Source organism: Muntiacus reevesi, chromosome 1 (genome assembly GCF_963930625.1).
Source record: "Muntiacus reevesi chromosome 1, mMunRee1.1, whole genome shotgun sequence".
Classification (NCBI taxonomy): domain Eukaryota; kingdom Metazoa; phylum Chordata; class Mammalia; order Artiodactyla; family Cervidae; genus Muntiacus; species Muntiacus reevesi.
The window spans coordinates 5887663-5907589 of NC_089249.1; the positions used below are offsets into that span (position 1 = coordinate 5887663).

General features: G+C 37.0%; 1 pseudogene; it reads left to right on the forward strand.

The window, feature by feature from the left end:
- Nucleotides 1-8338: 8338 nt before the first annotated feature.
- On the forward strand, nucleotides 8339-10689 carry LOC136159012 (heat shock protein HSP 90-alpha pseudogene; annotated as a pseudogene).
- Nucleotides 10690-19927: the final 9238 nt, after the last annotated feature.

Sequence of the window (19927 nt, forward strand, 5' to 3'; positions counted from 1 at the left end):
GTATGAGATGAGTGCAACTGTGCAGTAGTAGTTCAAGCGTTCTTTGGCATTGCCTTTCTTAGGGATTGGAATGAAAACTGACCTTTTCCAGTCCTGTGGCCACTGCTGAGTTTTCCAAATTTGCTGGCACATTGAGTGCAGCACTTTCACAGCATCATCTCTGAGGATTTGAAGTAGCTCAACTGGAATTCCATCACCTCCACTAGCTTTTTTCATAGTGATGCTTTCTAAGGCCCACTTGACTTCACATTCCAGGATGTCTGGCTCTAGGTGAGTGATCACACCATCGTGATTATCTGGGTCGTGAAGATGATTTTTGTACAGTTCTTCTGTGTATTTTTGCCACCTCTCCTTAATATCTTCTTCTTCTGTTAGGTCCGTGCCATTTCTGTCCTTTATCGAGCCCATCTTTGCATGAAATGTTCCCTCTTGTCTATAATTTTCTTGAAGAGATCTCTAGTCTTTCCTATTCTGCTGTTTTCCTCTATTTGTTTGCATTGATCACCGAGGAAGGCTTTTTATCTCTCCTTGATATTCTTTGGAACTCTGCATTCAGATGCGAATATCTTTCCTTTTCTCCATTGATGCTTTAATTTCTCTTGGGCAAATACCTAAAAGTAAAATGACTGTTTAACTTTTTAAAGAAACCACAAAACTGTTTCCAGAAGGGTCATAATATTTATATTCTCCACAACTTTGTGTAGGAGTTTCATTTAACCCACATCCACACTAAAATTAGGTATGGTCATTCATTTTAATTTTTAGCTATTCTATTGAGTTTGTAATGGTATCTAAGTGTTATTTTAATTTATATTTTCCTAATGAATAAGATGTCAAAAATTTTCCATGTGATTATTTATTATGGGTACATGTTTTTTGATGAGGTGTCTGTTTAAATCTACTGCCCATTTATATTGAGTTGCTTGTCTTATTATTATGTTGCAAAAGTTCTTCATTTATTTTAGAAAAGAAGTCCTTGATCTATTTAACAACCATTTTCTTCAGTTTTGACCTAACATTTCACTTTCATTATAATGTCTTTTGAACAGTAAACTTTTTGTTTTTAAAGTCCAATTTATATGGGGTTTCTTTCCTATATTTTTGTGCTTTAAGAAATCTTTGCCAAATGAGTATCACTAAGATTTCTCCAAAACAGAAATATGCTTTGTTTTCTTTCAAAGTTTTATAGTTTGAAGACTTACATTTAAACCTATTATCCATTACAAGTTAATTTTTATAAAAAGGTGTGATACAAGGAACAAGGTATTTAACTTGTATATTATTATTTTTTGTATATGATTAAAAATAGTTCTAACACATTTATAGAAATAATAATCTGGTAATCCTTTCCATCTTTAATTGTTTGGCACTTCTATTTTGAAATATCAGTAGACCTATCGCTGTGGGTCTATTTCTGGACTCTTTTTTAAATTGAGGTATAATTGATTTGGGGTTGATGAGGCAGCTCTAATGGTGTAAAGAACCTGCCTGCCAATTCAGGAGACATAAGAGACATGGGTTTGATCCCTCAGTTGGGAAGATCCTCTGGAGGAGGGCATGGCAATCCACTCCAGTATTCTTGCCTGCAGAATCCAACAGACAGAGGATCTTGACAGGCTGCAATCTATAGGGTCACAAACAGGTGGACACATCTGAAGTGACTTAGCATAGCACATATATGTATTCTAAGAAGTAGGTTAGCTTAATGTAAAGATATTAATGGATACAAAATTCCATGATTATAAGCCTCATTATATGTGTTGTCCTTTCAACTGCTGCCTATCCTCTGTTCTCCAAATCCCTATAATCTGTTATAATCCCTATAATCTGTTACTAACTCCACTACTTTCCTAGCCTCTAAAATATACTTGCTATTCTTTTTCTCTTGCCGTGTAAAGTCAAGGGATTATCAATATCTTCTTTGTGATTTCTTTTTCACTCTGCTTTTTATTTTCAGTCTTCCCCTATTACTATAACCTGGAGTTGACATCACACACTTGCTGTGCTACGTGTGTGCTAAGTCACTTCAGCCGTGTCTGACTTTGCGACCCTATGGACTATAGCATACCAGGCTCCTCTATCTGTGGGATCCTCCAGGCAAGATTACTGAAGTGGGTTGCCATTTCCTTTTCCAGGGTATCTTCCCAACCCAGGAATCAAACCCACATCTCCTGTGTCTCCTGCATTGGCAGGCAGGTTCTTTATCACTAGTGCCAACTGCTACAGTAATATCCTAATTGGTCTCTCTGAATCAAGCCTGTGTTTTGCACCACATTTCTCCCATTTTAAAGTTCACATTTGTACCACATTTAATGATCACATATTCACATCTCTCTCATTTTAATGTTGTAATTATCTTTTTTGAAAACCACCCCATTAACCACACACTATTTCTAATATAATAGCTGGCATCCAATTCTTCTGCACTATTGCATAAATACACATTTCAAATATTTTTTTGTGTGTCAATAATTACCTTCAAACATTTTAGCACCTCAAACTAGCAAACCTACAGCCCTCTGATTATGATGTGGACATTCTCAAGTAGAAGATTGCCTCAGGACAACTTCCATACCACTTCCCATAACTGTAGCAGGATGAGAGATGAAAACAATTGTTATTTTCACTAGCTAGCATTGTTTCTTTTTAGAAAACAAACTAAATGTATTTAATAAGGAAGCTTGATATCACTCATGAAAGAAGATAAGGTCATAAGGGTGTGGGTTGAAAGGTGGGTCAAGGAAGTGATTAATAGGTAATTTGCCATAAAAAGTGAGTAAGAAAATAACAATTACATTTCTAACATCCATGCTGCATTTTCCTCATCTGCAAAATGGAGATTATATTAGCATTTACTTTAGCTTACTGGAATATATAAGCACATATTCAGTGCTATATAAGTGTTAAGTTCTAATATTATTCTATTCTGAGCTGACTTTCACATAACAGATAGGTTCACCAGGAAAAGTGAAAGTGAAAGTTGTTCAGTCATGTGACTGTTTGTGACCCCATGGACTATACAGTCCATGGAATTCTCCACGCCTGAATACTAGAGTGGGTAGCCTTTCCCTTCTCCAGAGGATCTTCCCAACCCAGGAATCCAGCCGGGGTCTCTTGCATTGCAGGTGGATTCTTCATCAACTGAGCTATCAGGGAACTATCAACTTTGCAACTGTGCTGCTGCTGCTGCTAAGTCGCTTCAGTTGTGTCCAATTCTGCGACCCCATAGATGGCAGCCCACCATGCTCCTTCATCCATGGGATTTTCCAGTCGAGAGTATTGGAGTGGGGTGCCAATCGCCTTCTCCTCACACTATGCAGTTAAGTGTTATTCAGAAGGAAATGGATAGAGGACTTATGTTTATCAACTGCCAACTCTAATTTCTCCAGTTACATATAATAAGCATAAAGGAAGATGTTTTGATATTCTGCTTCTTTGCATATTTTCCATGAATACCCCAATATCAAAGTGCAACCCTTGTTTTCCTGTCTATAGTTTTTAACTATATAGTGACTAACACTAATTAACTAAATGCTATCTCTGGTTAGTTATTATCAATCACTTTTTATTATAAACCTTAGTAAATGAGTGTTTTATTTTCTAAAAAGTAATTTACAATATAGACGATACTAAGAATAGTAGTATTTGTGGGTAAATGCGATTGTTGTATTTCCTAACTAAAGCTGTGGTTCATGCCATGATCAATGTAAACTCAGACCCAGATTGTAAAAGAGTCCAAGTAGAAGACAGAAAAAATATTTGAAGGTTGAAGATGGAGTTAATATTCAGAGAGACAGACAGATGAAGGGAGGTAGATTTCAATAAATCAGGTGGGTAGTATTAAGGTAAGTATAGGAAATAGGCTCTGCTTCAGTGGATCTAAGGGCTTCCCTGGTGGCTCAGCAGTAAAGAATCTGCCTGCAATGCAGGAGACCTGGGTTCAATCCCTGGTGGGAAAAGATCCCCTGGAGGAGGGCATGGCAACTCACTTCAGTTTGCTTGAGAGAATCCCATGGACAGAGGAGCCTGGTACAGGCTACAGTCCATAGAGTCACAAAGAGTTGGACATGGCTGAAGCCACTGAGCGTGCACCCACACGCAGTGGCCGTAGATGCTAACATTTATAGCTTCTCTGTGCCATGGTGCACAGCACAAACAGCTTCGGTGGTAGATATGGGTGGCTCTGACAGATGTTTTCTTAATTTCATTATCTGCAATTAGTTATGCATCTTTTATCACTTTGCCATTTTTACATAACAAATCTTTCCTAAACTTAGTGTCTGAAAACAAAAAACTTCTATTATTGCTCATGAGTCTACAGGTCAGCTAGGAGGTTCTGCTGATCTGGTCTGGATTTTCCCACATTTAGGGGAATCAATTGGCTATAAGCTGATCTAGAATGCTTCTGTTGGGATAAAGGAGCTCTGCTTAAGTATATTTTTCTTTCTCCAGCAGGTTAGCCTTGTCTTGTTTCTTGTGAGAATCACATGGTCCAAGAGATAGAGGATATGTGCTTGGTTTCTTGACTCTTATGCTTTAGCACAACATTTCTTTAGTCACATTCTTTTCATAAGAGCAAGTCACAGGTCTAGACTAGATTCAAAGGATGGAAGAAATAGGCATTTCTCCAATGGAGATGAAGAAGCAGGTTCTAAAGAATATGATCATCTGTCTATTCTCACCACACAGTTAATGAGAAATTACCTAATTACTTTCAAAATTGTGATGTATATTAGTACATCCTAGGGCTTTTGCAATCAAATTACCACAAAGGAGTGGCTTTAAACAATTGAAATGTACTCTCTCACAGATCAGGAGGCAAGTCTGAAACCAAGCTGTGGGCAGGATGGGAACTTGCCAACAACCCCAGTGTTCCTGGCATATAGTTACATCTCTTCAGCTCCTGCCTCCATCTTCACAAGGCTGTGTTTCCTACAGGTCTGTATATCTCTGTGTCTCTAAATCTTTCCTTATGTAATGACACTAGTCATTGGATTTATCACCCACTGTAATCCATTAGAGCTTCCTTTGTGGCTCAGCTGGTAAAGAATCTGCCTGCAAAGCAGGAGATGGATTCAATCCCTGGGTTGGGAAGACCCCTGGAGAAGGGAAAGTCTACTCACTCCAATATTCTGATCTAGAGATTTCCATGGACTGTACAGTCCATGGGGTTGCAAAGAGTTGGACACGACTGAGTGACTTTCACTTTCAATCCATTATAACCTCATCTTCATATGATTATAAATACTCTATTTCCAAATAAGGTAGGACTTCAGCATATCTTTTGGGGGACACGAGTCAGTCCACAAGAGTGATCATATATATTCTATCAAAAGTGCTTAAGAGAAATCAAATTCTCTTATATATGATTGTTACATATATATGGGTCTGGAGCCACCAAGACACGCCTGGACGCTGACAAGGTCATGGGACGAGAGGGGAACCTGCAAGGCAGCTCTTCCCCTCGAGGTTGTCCCAGGGACAAGGTCACGAGGCGAGAAAGGAATCTGCAAGGCAGCTCTTACCCTCTAGGTTGTCCTGGGGGCCCGGTATGTCCCTTTCCTCCTTCTGTTTCACTGTTGTTGGGCTTTCTGTTAATTTTTGGAAATATAATATATAGTAATAAGGCCTCCCTGGAAAAGTCCAAGCCTTTTTGGAAATGCTCATGATTGCTATGGCTCAAGACACAACCATAAACATCAAGTCAAAAAAAAAAAAAAAAACCGGCCACAGGTATAGTTTGGCTGCTTGCTTAAAAGATTATAATGTTCTAGAATAGAAAAGAGTAGAGGCATTTAGATTTAGAAGTAGATATACTGCTTCAGTTTACTTGCTCCTTGGTTGAGAGGGTTTTCATTATTGCTATTTCTTTGGTGCTATTTGTTCATTGTTTCCCTTTCTTTAAACAAGATGGAAGATTATGGGTATATTTGTAGAGTTAGGAAATGGTGTACATAGGATTTCAATAGAAGATTTATATTAACCAGCTTCACTGCCATTATCTCACTATTTATAGAGGTGTTTTGCTGCTTTAGAGGTGTTTTTGCTGCTTAATAGTTAATCATTGTAAATTGAGACTTTGTAATTTCAGGTAAAGAAAAATATCAAGGTTTTTCTCATGGTACTATTCTCAGAAATGTCAAACATGTTACTGTGACCCTTCCCATGTATTGTTTTATTGTCCAAAGAATTTACACTATACCTGAGATTTGTAGAACATTGTTTTGTTAGAATGAAAATGTTAGGCATTGAGGCAAGAAGATTAATGTATGGGATATTTAAGAAAAAACCCTGTAATTGGAAATGTTCTAGATGAATGCATAGGGGAAAAACATGGGAAAGAAAAATATTGACAGAAGCTTGAAACCAAACTCTGATGTAATATGTGGTGACTTAAGGGGGAGGTAACGTTCATTCTATAAAATCTGAGCTATCCTAAAAATTAAGAAAAAAGCTACCTCCTCTACACAACCTTCTGTGTGTGTGTCTGTCTTCTTCCTCACCAATGCCACTCATTCCTTGGTATTCCTGGACCCACTGGGGCTGGACCTCGGCATATATGCAAAAATGCTTGCCTCTCATTTAAAAATGTTCATTCCACAGGCTTCTGTGTAAGATATTTTGATGGAACTTACAAATAAATTCAGTCAAATGATATTTGCTTCCTGAATTGCTTGATTTTTTTATTCATTAGAATTTTTCATTTTTAAAAAATAAACTGACTTTTGATGATTTACATAGGAGAAATATTGAAAACATATTTAGAAGCCTACTGCATACAATGGAAAGGAAAATGTAAGAAAAAGCAGGATCGTTGTGAAAATTTAAATTACTACTCCAGAATCAGTTGTGCAAATATCCTGCTGTGGCACAACTATAATCTGAATGTCACGGCTTAAGCTTGCACCCCGAGTACTGGACACTGCGCCCTGCCACAGTCACTGTAGTCTCCTTTGTTCCTGGACTCTGGAACCACTGGCTTCATGTGAGTTCCAACTGTCCCATCTCTTTACATGGTTAAATTGCAATCCAAAATGTGATTAATTGAGCTTAAGTTACATATGCTCAAAGTACATAAGGTAGTCTGGTAATACATGGTCTATCCGGCCTTCATCTCTTCTCCACGGTAGATGGTTTCTTCCTTGCCCTTAGAATCATAAAATGAGGAGTCCAGAGGCTAAGTGATCTATAGGTAACTCCTGCCCCCTCTTTTCTGAATATATCAAATTGTAATAGCACAATAAAAACTCAAATGACTTTGCCAAAAACATGGACAGAAATGAAAATTCATGGAGGATAAATATTCGGTATTGGGTTCTGAATTCAAACTAGTGACTATCTGATAATCAAGTCTGTAGGCTTTATTTCACAGTGAATCATTGTGTTACACACATTTTATTCTCTCTACTATCTGAACTTTCACAGAACTCACTATCAGTATTTATGTTTATAAATGTGCATGTATTTGTTATTGTAATATTGACTTTGGAGGTTAAAAATTTTGCTTTACGTCATCATTATATAATTGCATTTTTACTAGCTAATTGTTCCTAAGTTATGTCTCTTAACCAAATCTAAAATTCCTTTAGGACAATTTTATTTATTTCACATTAAAATATAAATATAAACTATGATATGCATTGGATTGGATTCATTAATTTGACTAGAGTGTCACTGAAATAAACCACACAAACTTTTTAAGCTATACTGAAATATGAAATATGTTTGATCACTTTTTCTTCTTACCTCAGTTCCCATATATATGTAACAAGATTGCATACTATAATCAATCTAGCTAATTATTTTCTTATGTGTACCAGGTTTGGCATTGGAGGACACCTTCTAATACTCAAACTCAAAGACATTTAAAGGAAATATTTCCAGAATTGCTTGTAAATAACAATGTGGGGACATATATTTGAAAGCCATCTATGAAACTGAAAACAAAGGAGAGACTCTATGCAAAACGTTTTCTGCAAAAAGTCAATGATATCAGCACAGTAACCATGACAAAAATACATGGCCCGAAGTAAACCCTGCGGCTTCCCTTGTCGCTCAGTCGGTAAAGAGTCCACCTGCAATTCAGGAGACCCGGCTCGATTCCTGGGTTGGGAAGATTCCACTGCAGAAGGAAATTGCAACCAACTCCAGTATTCTTGCCTGGGAAATCTCACGGACAGAGGAGCCTAGTGGGTTACAGTCCAAGGGGTCGCAAAAGTCAGACACAACTGAGAGAACAAACCACTACCACAAATCCTGGAATTGCTGTTAGTAAAGAAAACATTAGACAGCACTGGTTTGAGAGAAAAACTCCAGTTGCCTCTGCGTCCCGGTGCTGCGTCAGTGCGGAGCCCGTGCTAGTCCTTCAGCCAAGATGCCTGAGGAGACCCAGGCTCAGGATCAGCCGATGGAGGAGGAGGAGGTGGAGACGTTCGCCTTCCAGGCGGAAATTGCCCAGTTGATGTCACTGATCATCAACACTTTCTACGCGAATAAGGAGATTTTCCTGAGGGAGTTGATTTCAAACTCGTCCGACGCCCTGGACAAGATCAGGTATGAGAGCTTGACCGATCCCAGTAAGTTAGACTCTGGGAAAGAGCTGCACATTAATCTCATACTGAACAAGCAAGATCGAACCCTCACCATCTTGGACACCGGCATTGGGATGACCAAGGCCGATTTGATTAATAACCTGGGCACCATCGCCAAGTCCGGGACCAAAGCGTTCATGGAGGCTTTGCAGGCTGGCGCTGATATCTCCATGATTGGCCAGTTTGGTGTCGGGTTTTATTCAGCCTATTTGATGGCTGAGAAAGTGACCGTTATCACCAAACATAACAATGATGAGCAGTACGCCTGGGAGTCTTCTGCAGGAGGATCCTTCACAGTGAGGACTGATACAGGAGAACCTATGGGGCATGGAACAAAGGTTATTCTGTGTCTGAAAGAAGACCAGACTGAGTACCTGGAGGAACAGAGAATAAAGGAGATTGTGAAGAAGCATTCTCAGTTCATTGGCTATCCCATCACTCTTTGTGGAGAAGGAATGTGATAAAGAAGTTAGTGATGATGATGCAGAAGAGAAGGAAGACAAAGAGGAAGAGAAGGAGAAAGAAGAAAAGGAGTCAGATGACAAGCCTGAGATAGAAGACGTTGGCTCAGATGAGGAGGAGGAAGAGAAGAAGGACAGGGACAAGAAGAAGAAGAAGATCAAGGAGAAGTACATCAATCAAGAAGAGCTGAAAAAGACAAAGCCTATCTGGACCAGAAACCCTGATGACATCACTAACGAGGAGTACTGAGAGTTCTACAAGAGCCTGACCAACAATTGGGAGGATCACTTGGCGGTCAAGCATTTTTCAGTTGAAGGACAGTTGCAATTCAGAGCCCTTCTTTTTGCCCCAAGACGAGCTCCTTTTGATCTGTTTGAAAACAGAAAGAAGAACAACATTAAGTTGTATGTTTGCAGAGTTTTCATCATGGATAACTGTGAGGAGCTAATCCCTGAATACCTGAATTTCATTAGAGGTGTGGTGGACTCTGAGGATCTCCCTCTGAACATTTCCCATGAGATGTTGCAACAAAGCAAAATTTTGAAAGTTATCAGGAAGAATTTGGTCAAAAAGTGCTTGGAACTCTTCACTGAACTGGAAGAAGATAAAGAGAACTACAAGAAGTTTTATGAGCAGTTCTCTAAAATTATTAAGCTTGGAATACATGAAGATTCTCAAAATCGGAAGAAGCTTTCAGAGCTGTTGAGGTACTATACTTCTGCTTCTGGTGATGAGATGGTTTCTCTCAAGAACTATTGCACAAGAATGAAGGAAAACCAGAAATACATCTATTACATCACAGGTCAGACGAAGGACCAGGTAGCCAACTCGGCCTTTGTGGAGCATCTCCAGAAGCACGGCTTGGATGTGATCTACATGATCGAGCCTATTGATGAGTACTGTGTGCAGCAGCTGAAGGAGTTTGAGGGGAAGACCTTAGTGTCAGTCACCAAAGAGGGCCTGGAACTTCCAGAAGATGAGGAAGAGAAAAAGAAACAAGAAGAGAAAAAGACAAAATTTGAAAACCTTTGCAGAATCATGAGGGACATTTTGGAGAAGAAAGTTGAAAAGGTGGTTATGTCTATCCGATTGGTGACATCCCCATGCTGCATTGTTACAAGCACATACAGCTGGACAGCAAACATGGAACGGATCATGAAGGCTCAAACCCTGAGAGATAACTCAACGATGGGTTACATGGCAGCCAAGAAGCACCTGGGGATCAACCCTGACCATCCCATCATCGAGACCTTGAGGCAAAAGGCAGAGGCTGACAAGAATGACAAGTCTGTGAAGGATCTGGTCATCCTGCTATACGAAACAGCTCTTCTGTCTTCTGGCTTCAGTCTGGAGGATCCCCAGACACGCGCCAACAGGATCTGCAGGATGATCAAACTTGGTCTAGGTATTGACGAGGATGACCCCACTGCTGATGACAGCAGTGCTGCGGTCACTGAGGAAATGCCTCCCCTGGAAGGAGATGATGACACGTCCCGCATGGAAGAAGTAGACTAAGCGCTGCCTGAGGATCGCTTGGCTATGTGTTTAGCACTCTGTCTCCATCCCCTCTAATATGTTTTCAAGTATTTCTTTATTTTTGTTAACATTTAAAAATCTGTATGGCATGGTAACTACATAAGGGAAGGATAAGATTTCTTTATACTAAGTGTGATACTGTGATACTTTTAGCACTAAAGCAGAGCTAGTTGTTTTTTCCTAGTTTCATGTTGGTTCATTTTAACAGATGGAAGTAGTTATGCTTGTTGTAAGGTATGTATGTAGCCTGTGTTAACTTTGTGGTCTGAAGTGTTTAGCTATCAAGCAGATTCTTTAGTAGACCAAGATTTCCTGTCACTGAAGTCTTCTGAAGTGTTCTGAAGTATATATCGTGATGTTTAAAAGAAACACTTGTTAAAGCAAGTTTTCATCTTCTGGGATATACTTTTTAAAACTTCCATCCCCTGTAGTTATGACTGCATGTGCCAGGCCTCTAGAAATTAGTGTGTTAAGCTGAACCAACTTGATTGGAGTCGCTGTCCATACATAGCGCTTGTTTTCCAAAGAAAAATATTGTTTAGAGTAGCAAAATAATAAGCCTGCTCAGGCATGTTGTAAAGCCGCTGGAAAAGTAACTTGGAGCAAGTTTTGTGAATGGAAATGTAGTGCTCAAGTCACATTCTGCTTTAAAAAGTTGTAACAAATACAGATAAATATTTTTTAAAAAGAGAGAAAAAAACTCATCAAATCAATCTTTTCAATCATAACTCCAGATATAATAATGACTTTGTTAATTAGCTTGTGGAACTTTAAAGAAACAAAATCTAACTCCCCTGGTGGCACAGTGGATAAGAATTTGCTTGCCAATGCAGGGAACATGGGGTTCCATCCCTGGTTGAGGAAGATTCCACATCCTATGGAACAACTGAGCCCATGCTTCATAGCTCCTCCAGAGCTCACAGACAGCAGCAAGAGAAACCACCACAATGAGAAGCCCACGCACCACGAGGAGGAACAGTCCCCACTTCACGGAACTAGAGAAAGCCCATGAGAAGCAGCGAAGACCCAGTGCAGCCAAAATAAATAAATAAAAATTTTATAAAAACAGAAAAAAATCAACCTGTAAATTGAGGCTGAAAAGTTTTTTTAAAACATCTCCATGAAGATCTTGCAGTTAAGTGAATTTTATCAATTTTAATAAAACTATTTGAAACATAAAATTATAAATTCTCTGTAAAAACTTATAGACTATCAATCACCCAGAATATGCAATAAGTATATGATTTATGAACATTTTTGCTTTCATCTTATAGAAGATATTAATTTGCATTTCAATCAGAAGGGAGTATATGCATAACTAAAATATACCCTATAATATGTGGGGTCCACTCCATATTTTCTGTTATTCTAACAATAATATTATCAAACAACCAGATAGTGTTTACCATGCATCAGATGCTCTCATAAATTCTTTACATATATGGCTTATTTTATTCTTCTCTATATTTGATTATGCTAGTCTATTAAATGCATACACATGCACTACTTAATAGATTTAACAATCTCACAATTTACTTCTGAGTCACATAAAGCTAATAGGAAACCACTGCAAAAGAGTCTTGCCAGAGGGTCACTGAACTTAGTAACATTAATTTTAAAATATTTGAGTTAGGCTTAAGAAATTAAAAGGCCACTGAAAGAGAAATATTTAAAGGAACTGATATTTCCTGCCCCAAATTCCCATTATATTCAAAGGATACAAACTTCAGGGAAACACAATTAAACTAAAATAGTCAACACAAGTTGGAAATTTGAGATGACTTTTAAATTTTCTTGAATTGACAAAGAATGATTGAGAGTCATTTTTGCTTAAAGAAAAAATTGTAAAATTAAAAAAAAAATAACACTGGCTAACAAAGACTTAGAGCAACTGATATCATTATATATAAATTGCATATTCAAAGTCAATATATCCTTATGCTAGTGGAAATATGAGATTTTTCAAAAATCAAATTATTCATTTTGTTCTTCTATGCTGTCTCAAGGTGCTTTCATTCCTGAAAGGCCAAATTACCATGTAAGTGGGGACTTTATCGTGATGAAAATGTGACTAGAGACTTTTCACTGGTTAAGATATTGGGTTTCAAATTCAAAAGAGTATGAATTCAAATTCTCGGGACCACCTCTGCATAACTCCTTGCCTTTTCAAATTAATTTTTTGATCCTAATTTTTCTTTTACAAAAAAAAAAAACGTAAATGCAAAAGAAAATCTATCTCTTGGATTGTTGCAGGTGCATTTGTTAAAGGCAGTGACTTGAAAAATCAAGTTGGGTATTACTAACTTTACTCTTTTTCACTTACAGTATTGTCAAGCCAAGATTGTTGTTTAGATTCCAATAGCTGATTGTGGTGCTGGAGAACTCTTGAGAGTCCCTTAGACTCCAAGGAGATTAAACCAGTCAATCCTAAAGGAAATCATTCCTGAATATTTATTGGAAGGACTGATGCTGAAGCTGAAGCTCCAATACTTTGGCTACAATATGAAGAGCCGACTCGTTGGAAAAGATCCTGATGCTGGGAAAGAATGAAGGCAAAATGAGAAGGAGCAGCAGAGGATGAGACGATTAGACAGTGTCACCAGCTCAATGGACCTAATCTGAGCAACTTCTGAAATACAGTGAAGGACAGGGAGGCCTGGCACTCATGGTATCACAAGGAGTCAGACACAACAACTGAACAACAACAGCAAATAGTTGATTAATCCAAATTAATAGCAGATTTAGCCAATGATCAAGGAAGTCCAGAAGGATGTTAACAAATATTAAAACTATGGTAATTTTTTTTTAAGTAACCTCATTTAAACCCACCACACTTATAAGGAATTTGCACCATGAATTTTTGGCAACTACAAATCTCTACCTTTCATTATCTTTTAAAAATTAACTTAAAACACATTACATGATAGTCTTTGCATCACATTAAATGCAGAATATACAGTGGTTTGTGGCAGATAATATCTCACCTATTTCGCATACCACAAGTTCTCAAACCAATATCCTCTACAACAGAAGGAAAGGACCTGGTCATCCCAGGCTGCCCACACCAGTGGCACTCCAGAATAATAGGTTAAGAGACACGACCATGATTGTGACCACTACCTTGCACCATTATTGCAAATTCTGCTTCAATATCATTCACATCAACAGCAACAATAACAACAACAGTATTCCTGGCATATTTAGAAAAACTTACAAATAGCTTCAGCAGCTTCCCAAGTGGCTCACAGGTAAAGAATCCACCTGCTAAAGCTGAGGATGTGAGTTCGATCCCTGGGTCAGGAAGATCACCTGGAAAAGGAAATGAAAACCGACTCTAACAATCTTGCTTGGGAAATCCCATGGACAGCAGAGCCAGGAGGGCTACAGTCCTTGGGGTCACAAAGAGTCGGACAGGACTGAGAAACTATAAACCAGCAGCAGCATAAATAGTTTCAGATGCATTATCATGTTCACCAGCATTTTGTAACAATTCTAAATTCACTGTGACTCTAAATATACTCCGTCATTTGTCTGAGGAAAGCAATTATGAGAATTGAATAAGGTATCAAGATTTTATAGTAGTCCAACAATTTTTAGTGTATCTCTAAAATACCTTAACCACTTCTGCCTCTCAGATTTCTAATACTGAAGTGGCAGAAAACAATAACAGGTTTAATATATAGTCCTGGAGTGACCAAGGTCTATAATGTAACATCCATGGTCTCCACTGTGAGATAGGAATAAGGCAAGACAAGAAGATTATCAGTTTCTTTATTTGATAATCAATGATATACATATTCTACCTTGTGTAGCCATATTTAAATTCAATAAAGTTTTGGAGAACTAGAGATTTTTACTGTAACAAAGTACACCTCCAAATATCCCTCCCCTCTTTCTATATCCTAAAAAAAATACTGTTTACATTGCATATATCTTCTAAAAATCAAAAGATTCATCAGCAGTAATGCCGCAGTAACTACCACAAATTTATACTGATACCTTTCTTAAAAACTTGTAAACTGTAGATGAGTTATCAGGATTGCTACATAGCTCTAGAGAATGTATTGTTTTATTTATTGCATGGAATTCTAAAATTTTAATGACATTTAATTAAGTCCACTAATTTTTGGACTATGTTTTGAGACCAAAGAGTTTCTCACTTGCTATTAAGCAGGCCAGCTTCAAAATTTTCTGGAAAATATGCCAGCTTTCTCATAAATATATGTTTTCTCATAAAAATCTTTACAAATCATTCAGCTTCTTTAACTGGAACAGCACTTCTAAGAACCTAAAATATAAACTAATAAAAATTGGAAAGCAAATAACCCTCATACCTGAATTGAAAATACATTGCATGATTATAATACACCTCATTTATTAAATAGATAACCATTGTTTTCTTAATATTCTCTTCCTCAGAATTCTATAGCTTTCTAGACAGAAAAAACACTCTATTGTCTTTTGTTTTACTTAATAAAGCATCAAGCTATTCCTTTTTTCATGTATAAATAAGCTTATAGGTTTATTTTTCTTAAGGTGACTTGTTGTATATAGATGCACAGATAAAAATAGTTTTTGCTGGGGCTGGGGGGGATGCAGAATTGAGGAACAAAATAAATCATACAGAAATATCTGGCTATATCTTACCAAATAAAACTTCATTTTTCTGAATTTGAAATTTAATAATTTTTTAAAGATAAGTAATATCTTCTGAGAATTATAAACTGATCTTGAAATCTGTCACATCTCAAATTTTCAGAATTAAGCAAATAACTTTGACAGGTTAACCTACTTTGCATTGGCACTAAATGGTTGATATACTCCCATAATAGTATTTAAGAGTGATTGGCTTGGGGAAAATGATCCTTGGGATATTAGAAGGGATTGCTGCTAATTAAACAACCGCTTTACCTTATAGGGGAGAATATTGAATTTTCAAGAAATTGTTTATATTTTAAGTCACAATGGCTTCAATTCAATATGAATTTCTTAATAATAGCTATTCGTGCCCTATTTGTAGGGCACACTGGTCAATTTCTTGGTATTACAATTATTAATACACTATGACTATGTGAGGAGCATAGATTTTAGCTTTCCCTGGAGAATTTTTTGTAGGATAGATTTTGGCCACAAAATGATAGAATATATTTGTACCACATCCTTGAAATTTAAATGATTTAAAATTTTATTTTTTAATTCATTTTTAAAATTTTATTTTTAAATATATATTTTTAGTAATAATCTTTTTGTGATTAAACTGTGCAAGTTAAAATGATTATTGGTATGCATTTATTGTTTTATACATCAAATAGTTTGCCTACAGCTTTGTTTAACCATGAGAAAACTGTAAACAGTTCCAAGATTCACATACTGTTTCATGAAAGCAATATCTTATAATAACTAACATGGTTATTGTCATAAAGTGGTAAACAGTTCTTTCTTTGTTTTGTTAATCCTTAGAATGTATTCTCCTTGAAATTTCAAAAGCTATTTTAATTTAGTGGACAGAGACATAACATTATTTTTTGAAGTGTTTTTCATTGAGCTAACAAAGCTGTATTTTATTATATTTGTTATAGGACCAACTAAAATAAAGTTAAAATAGTCACAAATTAGCACAGCAAAAATGATTCCCAAAAATTTTAACAAAATGGGTGGCAGTTAAAAACCCTTGAAAAAGCCCCAGGAGTTTAAATTTTATCATGAGCAGGAGACATAATAAATAGCTAGATAGGAAAATTTACCACTTCCAATTTTACTTCCTTCTTGAAAAGTAAAAGGGAAGCTTTGTGTATTTGGATTTAATCCTAACTAAGGATTAAAATACTTAATCAATCATTATTTTCCAAAAAAACTAAATAACAATGCTATAATAGCTTAAAATTATTTTTCTGAAATCTTCAATTGGAAATAACTGCCTTTAAAATAAGCAAAATAGAGCTATAACATCAAAGGAAAAGTTACAAAATATATTTATTCTATTTTAATTCATACCTGTATGAAATAAATAACTATAGGCCATATGAAAGATACATTTGTAACACTGAGCAAGAAAATCAAATAAAAATGGTGCATTACTGACTAATGTTTTGTACCAGCTTTTGTTTTGTTTTCAAATTTTTTTAACAGAAATTTTATTAGATATCAACAGGATGACTATGAAAACCCTCTCATACAAAGATGATACAAACTTCAATGAGGTTATTTTTTACTTCTCTGTTCCTAATTAATATCACCTAACCAAGAAAAAGAAATTCAGATAAAATACAGTTCCTTGTGTAGGTGTTCTAACTGCCACTTTTGAGTAACTCAGTTCCTTATTAATAATTCCTAAAATCATTATACGATACATTCACTGGTTACATATCACTGCCATCTTGTGGATAGTTCATTTTCATTATTTTAGCTGAAAATTCTTCATGCAGTTATAATTTGGGATTTGCCTGGAAACAAATCAGTGATTCTTTCCCTACTGATTTCTTGGTTTGGCTACTAAGTGGCAGGCACAGTAGGTTTGAAAGGTAAAACAAACACAGATTTCCATCTCAGAAAGATTATACTATTTGTAATTCTCATTTGATGAAATTTTATGAAATGTAACCACTTTTCATACTGTTCACGGGGTTCTCAAGGCAAGAAAGCTGAAGTGGTTGGTCATTCCTTTCTCCAGAAGACCTATCCATAAACGATCTTAATGACTCATATAACTACGATGATGCAATCAATCACCCAGGGCCAGAACTTCAGGAGTGTGAAATCAAGTGGGCCTTAGGAAGTACCACTATGAACAAAGCTAGTGAAGGTGATGGAATTTCAGCCAAGCTATTTCAAACCCTAAAAGGTGATGCTGTTAAAGGGCTGCACTCAATATCGGGAAAACTCAGCAGTAGCCACAGGACTGGAAAGGTCAGTTTTCATTCCAAACCCAAAGAAAGGCAATGCCAAAGAATGTTCAACTACCACACAATTGCTAGCAAAGCAATGCTCAAAATTCTCCAAGTGAGGCTTCAGCAGTATGTGAACCAAGAACCTCCAGATGTTAAAGCTGGATTTGGAAAAGGAAGAGGACCCAGAGATCAAATTGCCAACATCCGCTGAATCATAGAAAAAGCAAGAGAATTCCAGAAAAACATCTACTTCTGCTTTGACTACGCTAAAGCCTTTGACTGTGTGGATCACAACAAACTGTGGAAAATTCTTAAAGAGATGGGAATACCAGACCACCTGACCTGCCCCCTGAAAAATCTGTATGCAGGTCAAGAAGCAACAGTTAGAATCAGACATGGAATGGGCTGGTTCCAAATTGGGCAAGGAGTACCTCAAGTCTGTATAGTGTCATGTCACCCTGCTTATTAAACTTATTTGCAGATTACATCATGAGTACCTCATGCCAGGCTAGATGAAGCACAAACTAGAATCAAGATTGCAGGGAGAAATATCAATAGCCTCAAATATACAGATGACGCCACCCTTATGGCAGAAAGTGAAGAGGAACTAAAGAGTCTCTTGATGAAGGTGAATGAGGAAAGTGGAAAAGAGGACTTAAAATTCAACATTCAAAAACCTAAGATCATGGCATCCAGTCCATGGCAAAGAAATGGGGAAACAGTGGAAACAGTGACAGATTTTATTTTCTTGGGATCCAAATATCATTGCAGATGGTGACTGCAGACATGAAATTCAGAGGCTTGCTCCTTAGAAGAAAAGCTATGACCAACCTAGACAGCATATTAAAAAGTAGAGACATTACTTTGACAAAAAAGTCTGTATAGTCATAGCTATGGTTTTTCCAGTAGTCATATATGGGTGTGAGAGTTGGACCACAAAGAAGGCTGAGCACCAAAGAATTGATTCTTTTGAACTGTGTGTTGGAGAAGACTCTTGAGAGCCCCTTGGACTGCAAGGAGATCAAACTACTCAATCCTAAAGGAAATCAGTCCTGAGTATTTATTCATTGGAAGGACTGATGCTGAAGCTCCAAAACTTTGACACCTGATGGAAAGAGCAGACTCATTAGAAAAGGCTCTGATGCCAGGAAAGATTGAAGACAGGAGGAAGAGGGGATGACAGAGGATAAGATGGTTGGATGGCATCACTGACTCAGTGGACATGAGTTTGAGCAATCTCCAGGAGATGGTGAAGGACAGGGAAGCCTGGCGTGCTGTAGTTCATGGGGTTGCAAAGAGTGGAACACGAGCGAGCAACTGAACAACAACACGTAACTGCATCCCTCAGTACTTAAAACAGTAATAAATATTCATTACCTTACAATTTCTGTGGTTGGTTTTGGAATTCAGGAAGTTTATCTGCAGAGTTTGGCTCAGAGCCTTTAATAAGGTGCAATCAAGATATGATATCACTTATATGTGGAATCTAAAAAAGACAAATTTATAGAAACAGAAATAATTACCAGAGGCAGGTTGTGGGTGGGAGGAATGGAGAGCTGCTGGTCAAAGGATATAAGCTTTAAGTTAAAAGATGAGTAAATTCTGAGGATCTAGTATACCATATACTAGATCCAGTGGCTATACAAGCACACCTAATTTTACTGTGCTTTGCAGATACTGGATTTTTTAGAAATTAAAGATTTGGGGTAATTGTGCTTTGCACAAGTCTATCAGCACCATTTTTTCCAACAGCATTTGCTCAAGTTGTGTCTCTGTCATATTTTGGTTATTTTCACAATATCTCAGACTTTTTCATTGTTACAGAGTTTCTTATGGTGACCTATTTGGTGATCTCTGAAGTTACTATTGTAATTGTTTGGGGATGCCACAACCATAACCATATAAGATGGCAAGCTTAAAAAATGTGCCAGGTCACACATTTTTTAAGTCAACTGTCCCTTCCCTCCTCTCCACAGCCCTCCCTGTTCTCTAAGAACAGCAATATTGAAACTAGGTAAATTAATAACCCTAAAATTAAGGTTACATTATTCTATTTTCAAAATGTGTGTGCAGGGGTGATGGTGAGCTATTTTGTTTAGTATAACTCCTTCACAACAGCCATTAAGTAGACTTCTAATTCTCCATGTTGAAGACATATCAAATAACAGTCATAAATAATCTTATCTTTTATTTTCTCTAGATATAAATCATCCTGTCTTTCTCCTCCCTTTTATGGCCAAATGTTTCCAACATGTTATTTCTTTCTTTTTTTTTTTTTCATTTCTCAACTTACATCTATCCATACATAACTTGAATCTGGTCTGCCCTTTTATCTCTCTCTCAAAAACTTTTTTCTGACATCTCCAATGGCCAATGTGTAGCTGAAAATTAATAGATAACTCAGAGCTTTTTTTTTCTCAACTTCTCATAAATATTTAGCACACTTAATCA